The sequence below is a fragment of the Lipotes vexillifer genome, unplaced genomic scaffold (assembly GCF_000442215.2).
Source record: "Lipotes vexillifer unplaced genomic scaffold, Lipotes_vexillifer_v1.1 scaffold773, whole genome shotgun sequence".
Taxonomy (NCBI): domain Eukaryota; kingdom Metazoa; phylum Chordata; class Mammalia; order Artiodactyla; family Lipotidae; genus Lipotes; species Lipotes vexillifer.
Genome location: NW_006786767.1, coordinates 513,994 through 520,688, shown reverse-complemented (window position 1 = coordinate 520,688; position 6,695 = coordinate 513,994).

The window sequence follows — 6,695 nt, the reverse complement described above, 5'->3', positions numbered from 1 at the left end:
GGGAAAGAGAAATGGCAAATCAAAAAGAAACAGAAAGAAAGAGAGAAACAAATGTTATATTCTTCCAGGATTTGGGGCAAATTTTCCAAACTCTCCTCAATCCCTGAAGATTTTTCCCTTGATCTTCTGACTCTGTCACTCATTCCTTGCAAGTCCCCAAGGAAATATAAAAATAGTTCAAGGCAAAGAATGTGATGCTTTGGTCTAGTCTGCCAAGAGGCTTGCCTGCTGACTGCCTCACTTGTAGTCCAAGGAGTCCCACCTGGAAGAAGTAAAACACAGGTACAAGAAAGGAACATCACAGAATATCAGAAAGACAGTCTTAGGATGCCTCATCGGGAGGGAACAAGAGAAACTAACCAGCTGGGGAGGTGTAGGCTAGGGCGGACCCCGTGGGCCCTGGCAGCAGTATATAGGGTGAAAAACCTCTCGTTTGCGACATCCTGGATGACTCAAACAAGGTCAGAGGAACTTAACATTGCTATCATGTGCCAGCTGCTCAGCTTATAATATGAAAGGTCCCCGGCTGAAGTCAGTTTCCCAACACCTCTGGGTCCCTTTGGACCCCCGGCAACCTCAGCCAAAGAAACTTGTAGATTAGACACTCGTTGAGTTTTCTGGGTGTACAGCACGTAAAACGCTTTGTAGATTATTATCCATTTCTTGGCAGAAAGTGTGTTAGGAGGGGCAAAGGCAGCTGCCCATGCCATGAATAAATTCTGTCAAATAAAAATGGTAGTATACCCCACTGCTTTATCTGTGACCTTCACTGGCTTCCTACTGCTTATAAAGTCCAAACGATTTAACTTGGCACTTGAGACCCTCCACAGCACAGCCTCATCCATTCTATTTCTGCTGTTCCCCTCACATACTCAGTACTTAAGCTACACAACTCCCCACACGTGTATTCACGGCCCACAGTTTCTCACCTCTTTATCTTGGCTCCCCATGTTGCCTCTGCCTACGATGTCCTTCCCTTTCGTTCATTCATTTAATAAGTTTGTTGAGTGGTTACCAGTTACCAGGTATCATGCAGTGATGATGGCACTGAAGATGCAACAGTTAAAAAGACAAGCAGGGAGTCCCTGCCTTTACTGAGCTTAACTGCCTTTATTTCCCTTAATTAAGGAGAGAGAGCAAACACATAATTGCAATAAAGCATGGTGTGTGTTGACATTAGGGAGACACAGGGGGCTATGGGAATGTAAGGCAGGTTGACTCTGGTTCAGGATGGGGCCTGGACCCTCCATAGAGCCCTGGGTAATTGAATTCTACAGCCCTTTGCAACTGATGCAAGTTCTGAAGTCCCCAAGGCAAAGAGAGATGGCCCCTAGAACCTGGACGAGAACATCCCAACTCTGAACGTTCTTTACTCCAAGACCTTCCACATCCTCTTTTAATGTGTCATGTCCTGGGACAAAGCAAAAATTTTGGAGAAGTCGTTAGGGAACGTCTTTGGTAATAGTAACATTACACCTGGAGAAGAGGGGAAGGGCCAAAGGAAGGTTTTTGTGCACAGTGAGCATGAACCATTTTGTTCCTTTACTTCACGTATTATATGGCTAGAAATAAAATTCAGGGTCTACGTTCCCAATCCGGTGCTCCTCCGTGTTGGCACTGTTGCCGCCCTAGGCAGCCAGTGTTTTTAAAGACAACCAATTTAGAGCAACCCAAATTAACATGAACACATAGCCAGCACCTCTTCTTCTGACCCCACAGATCTAGGTGGAAATGGAGACGTCTTCGCAAATTGCTCTCGTCCCTCTTTGATGTCTCCCGAACTCTGAAGATGCTAAATTACCATCCAGCAGGCAGGATACATTCCCACACTGGGTTATATGCTGCCTTACACTTGTTCTCCAAAAGCTTCTTGTCTATCAGCCAACCCGCAAGTATTTTTTCTGAGTCCCTACTATGTGTCTACTACTGTTCTGGGGACTGAAATAATACCTCACGGGTCCCAGGCCTGGCAAATACTAGGCACTCAGTGATATCTGTTGGATTAATAAACAGATCAGCCATGATTCCTGCCCTCAAGGACTTAATGGCTTTTTCCCTCCGATGGGTAGAAGACTTCTCAAAGTCAAAAGCCTGTCTTCTGCTTTGTATTATTATTGCATTAGGCTTTCTCATTAGGTGCATAATAAATGCTTTCTTAATAATTGAAAAAAAATGTTTGGTCTAGCAGTAAGATTGCATTACCTCTGACAAAGCCCCCAAATGGGGTGCGGACATAAGGCACTACACTCGGTAGTCACCCTGCTCGCTGCAGTCCTTTAGTAGTGGCTGCGGCATAAGCTAGGCAGGCTGCAGGTGACAGGTGCGCCACCCAGCACACACCTGAAACTGCACCCCCGCCTCTCCTGCTCAAGAAGGCATGTTGCAAGTGAGCAAGAAGCTACCATGGGGATGCCTTGAAAATTCTCTTCCTTCTGTTGATTCTCGTTCTGTCCTCTGAAACCAAATATAACGGCCCTTACCATATACTATTTGACAACAATTTCTGTGTCCCCCCACGTCAGCAGCTGGGCCTTGGGTTAAATTGTAAAACCATAGGGATTTCACACACCTAAGGAGAATTATTTGCTCTGCTAACTGTGTATTATCTCTCCAACTCAACCCTGAGCCCTTGAAGACAAGCCCCATAATTATTCATCACTGGATCCTCCCCCTGAATCACCTTACCCTCTCTTCCCCCTTATTGCTTAATATCATGCCCTGCACCTGATAGGTTGATTCATATACATTTTGGGGGGGATCTTCCCGGACCAGGGCACAAACCCGTGTCCCCTGCATCGGCAGATGGACTCTCAACCACTGCGCCACCAGGGAAGCCCTCGTGTACTTTTTAGAAACAACAGTGGATGAATGACAGCATTCAGGTCACTCAAAACACCTAATGCCACTAGAGGCACCTCCCTGGGAAGCTGGCCCTAGGGACATCTGCACAATGACTGTGGTGACCAGGACACCAGGGAGAGAAAAGCCACTGAGCCGTCCTTCTGCCCATGAGAGAGTCCTCCACTTGGCTGAGCAGGACTGAACATGTCTAGAGCAGAGACTTGGTCACCATGGACTATTCCTTCTCTGCCTCTCCCACAGATCACTGGGAAACTCACCCAAGTTGGTCAACATTAGATTTTAAGACCACTCTGCAGAGGCTGAGTCTAATTCTGGACAATGACACACGTACTGGATAGTATCTAACAGACCTCTGGTTCTCAATAAAGATTGTTATTCACAGTAACACTAACAATCCCCTGGGCCCGTGCTCTAATTCCTCTCACCATACAGTGGAATGCGGCAAGGGCAGGGTTGACTCGCTTCCCAATGAAGAGAATTCTGTTGTAAAAGGACCCAAAGGGCCTCACTCAAAGGATGCCTTAGACATGGTATCATGTCAGTGCAGCTCTGTTCAGAAAGTGTTTATGCACCCCAATGCTACACCAGACATCAAAGGTGGCTTTATAAAGTGAAGTGCCAACTACAAGCATCATCTTGGAACTCTTTTGGAGCTTATTCATTAACGTACATTTTTCTCATCTTCCCTCACCCCAGTAGTTTCTCCCTAAGATGGATATGTAGGGAGGATTACATGAGAGAGTGGTCTTGGTCCTCAGCTACCTCATTAATCTTTATTATCCTTCGAGATTCTCAGCTTCATTTACTAGTTTACCCAGAGTTACACAAAAAGGGAATTTGAATCTAGGTGATAATAACAATAATTATAAGAAAACCTAACACTCATCGAGACCCTTCTATGTGCCAGACACTCTGCAAGTTTCTTGATATATATATTCTCATTCGATTCTCACAGTAATTGGAGGAACTGGGGACTGGCCCCGTCCCCTTCTTACAAGGCTCAGAGAGGGTGTTTTGAGCAAAATCACTTGAGGATGACCTGCTAGTAAGCAGTGAAGTTGGCACCAAAGCCAGCTGTTGTCTCTTCTGACAGTGATGCCCCTGCCTTAAGAACTGTACTAGATTCTATCTAACTCGCCTTAAGTTCCTTTCTTTGAAGAGCCTTACTCATCAAAGGCTGGCCTCTGTTACGCAAGATAACTGCCACAGGGATATTTGTGAGATAACTACTAGAACGCAGAGTTGATTTGTGCGTATGGTTAAGGGTGACTCTTACATTTAGAATTCTCATTCTTTTCCTGATTTAGGTTTGGACCAGATAGATGTATGATATACCTACAGCTACCGAGGTGGGCAGTGTGGGCAACTTTCTCAGAATGAGAAGTCCAGAGGGGGCCTGCACCCCTGAACCTTGACCGCTAGAGAGGGGAGAGGGAGCTAGGGACGAGAGAGAGGGAAAAAGAGACAGATGGAGGAGATTAACTGTCACTCTAGTTTTCCTGCTACTCCAGCCAAGGGCAGATAATTAACTCCTCTTTAAACTTAATTATTTGATTCTGGCAAGGACAGAGTGGTCCACTCAGAGATCCTGCTGGCCGACAGTTGTTTCAAAGCCAAGGAGGTAGAAGGGAGCAGGCAAAGTAGAGAAAGAGAATTATGCTAGGATAAGTAATTTTCTTCTTAAAAAGTTAGAAGAAGACATATTTACAAGGAATGGATGGGAGGGGCTGGCAAAAGGAGATATTCAATTACAATGAAATATCAGGAGGTCTTTATTAATTACCAGAAGGGGTTGATTAATACCTATGCAGTTATTAATGAAAATTATATTTATGAAATGCTTTATTATTTCCAACATCTTGTCATTGATTCATAGTACAGTAGAGCTAAAAGGGATCTAGGGATCAAGCGAACTCAACCCCTTATTTCTATACAAGATGAAGACAAGGGTCCAGGGAAGTTAAGTAATCATAATAACAGATATCACTAAGTTGAGTGTTTTCCATGTGTGAAGCATTTTACAACTATACTTTCTAACCCTTACATGACATTAACATTACTTTCTAACCATTACTTCAGCCCTGCTAGGAAAGCAGTATTATTCCATTTTACAACCGAGAAAACTGAGACTCAGAATTTAAGTAACTTGTACAGAGTCACACAAGTAGCAAATGCTGCATCAGGGACTTGAACCTGGTCTGCCTGGCTCCTGCCTTTCTCTCTGTGTCTCTTAAAGGGAAAGAAAAACAAAGAGGCCCTAGGACTGATAGGACTGACAGCTGGTGACAAACCTGTGACCAGAGCTCCAGTGTCTTAACCCCCCAAGCAGATCTTTTCCCGTAAGAGGCCCAGGGTTTTTCCTTTTAGCCTCTGGCTTGTGGATTGGCCATCCCTTGCATATGCTCTTCCTAGAATTGATGATCACGTGGAGGCCTTCAGCCCAGAGTGGTCAGGATTCCCAGACTCTTCAGCATCTGCCACCATTTGGCCAGAATTCACATATAGAAAGTTATTTCCTTTTTTAGCCAGTAAGTGTTCTTGGCTGCGGCAGTGTCGACTGCCGGGTTCTTGGCTGGCCAAACAGCAGGCTCTGGTGTTCCATTGATGTCAGATCGTAACAAGAGCAACGGGAACAGAAAGAGTTAGGTGGTGGGACTCGTGGTTCCCAGGAAGAGTGGGACTCGAACCTTGCTTCCATCACCCCCTAGTTGTGTGACTTCAGGCAAGTAACATAACCTCTCAGTTTCCTCTACATCTGAAAAAAGGGGAATGTTTACTCATGGGGATTGAACAATGTGTGAGTAAGTGGAAACATCTAGAACAGTAATTGGCACATAGTAGACACTCAATAATGTTAGTTCCTTGTTTTCTTTTCTGCCGTTTCCAGTAAAAACTCCTCTCAAACATGACCCAACTAGTCAACTTGATGCAGCGTTTGACATGTAGCAGGCCGGTTAGAGGGACACAGCAAGGACACCCTATATGCCACCAAGTGGGGGAGGGTGACTATCAGAGGTGGGGAAAACGTGGGCAACGGGAAGGATATTAATTTAACTCTAAATCAGTTATTTCACTCGGTGGAAAGAAGAGAGGCGGGGTGGAGACGAAGGGAGGTGTAGAGTCCCACTCCAATCAGGTCCCTTGTGTTCTCGTAATTGGTTGAGTCTGCCCCTGAACTTTTCTTTAACTCGAGCTTTGGGGCCTGGAGATGGACTCCACATGAGTCCACATTATAAAATGTGTGCTTCATATAATTCCTTCCTTCTGAGGAGCTGCAGCACTTTGGAATCTGATCACCAATCCAAAGGCATGTCCACATGTGTAGGTTTGAAGCTGGCTCGGTTCTACTTGAAAGAGAAATAGGAGGTTGTCTACTCTGTGATCTGAGGAGAAGAGGCATCCTGACCCCTAAACACACCTGCCCTCTCCTGAAGTCCTGAATCACGAAGATGCCAGGTTGGATTAAGATTCTCTAAGTCCTCTGTGGACAAAAGAGCCTCAGAAGAGAGGCTCTTTCTGGTTCCAGCTATTTCTTTGTGACTCTAGTCAAGACATTCCCCCTCCCTGAGCCTGAGTTCACTCATGGGTAAAACTAAGTGGTTGAGCTGGATGGTTGCTAAGGCCTTCCCAGCTCTAAGTTAGAACATCTGGGGAGTTTGTGGCTCACCCAATTGCGATGATATGGCAAATTAGTGGCAAAGCCAAGAGGCGAATCCAGATATTCTGACTCCCAACTTAGAGGTCAGCAGAAGTCGACCCAGAAAAAAAATCTGTGTTCATAAAAACCAAGCAGTACCTTCTCAGAACTTCATGTCATGGTGAGCCTTCACTGT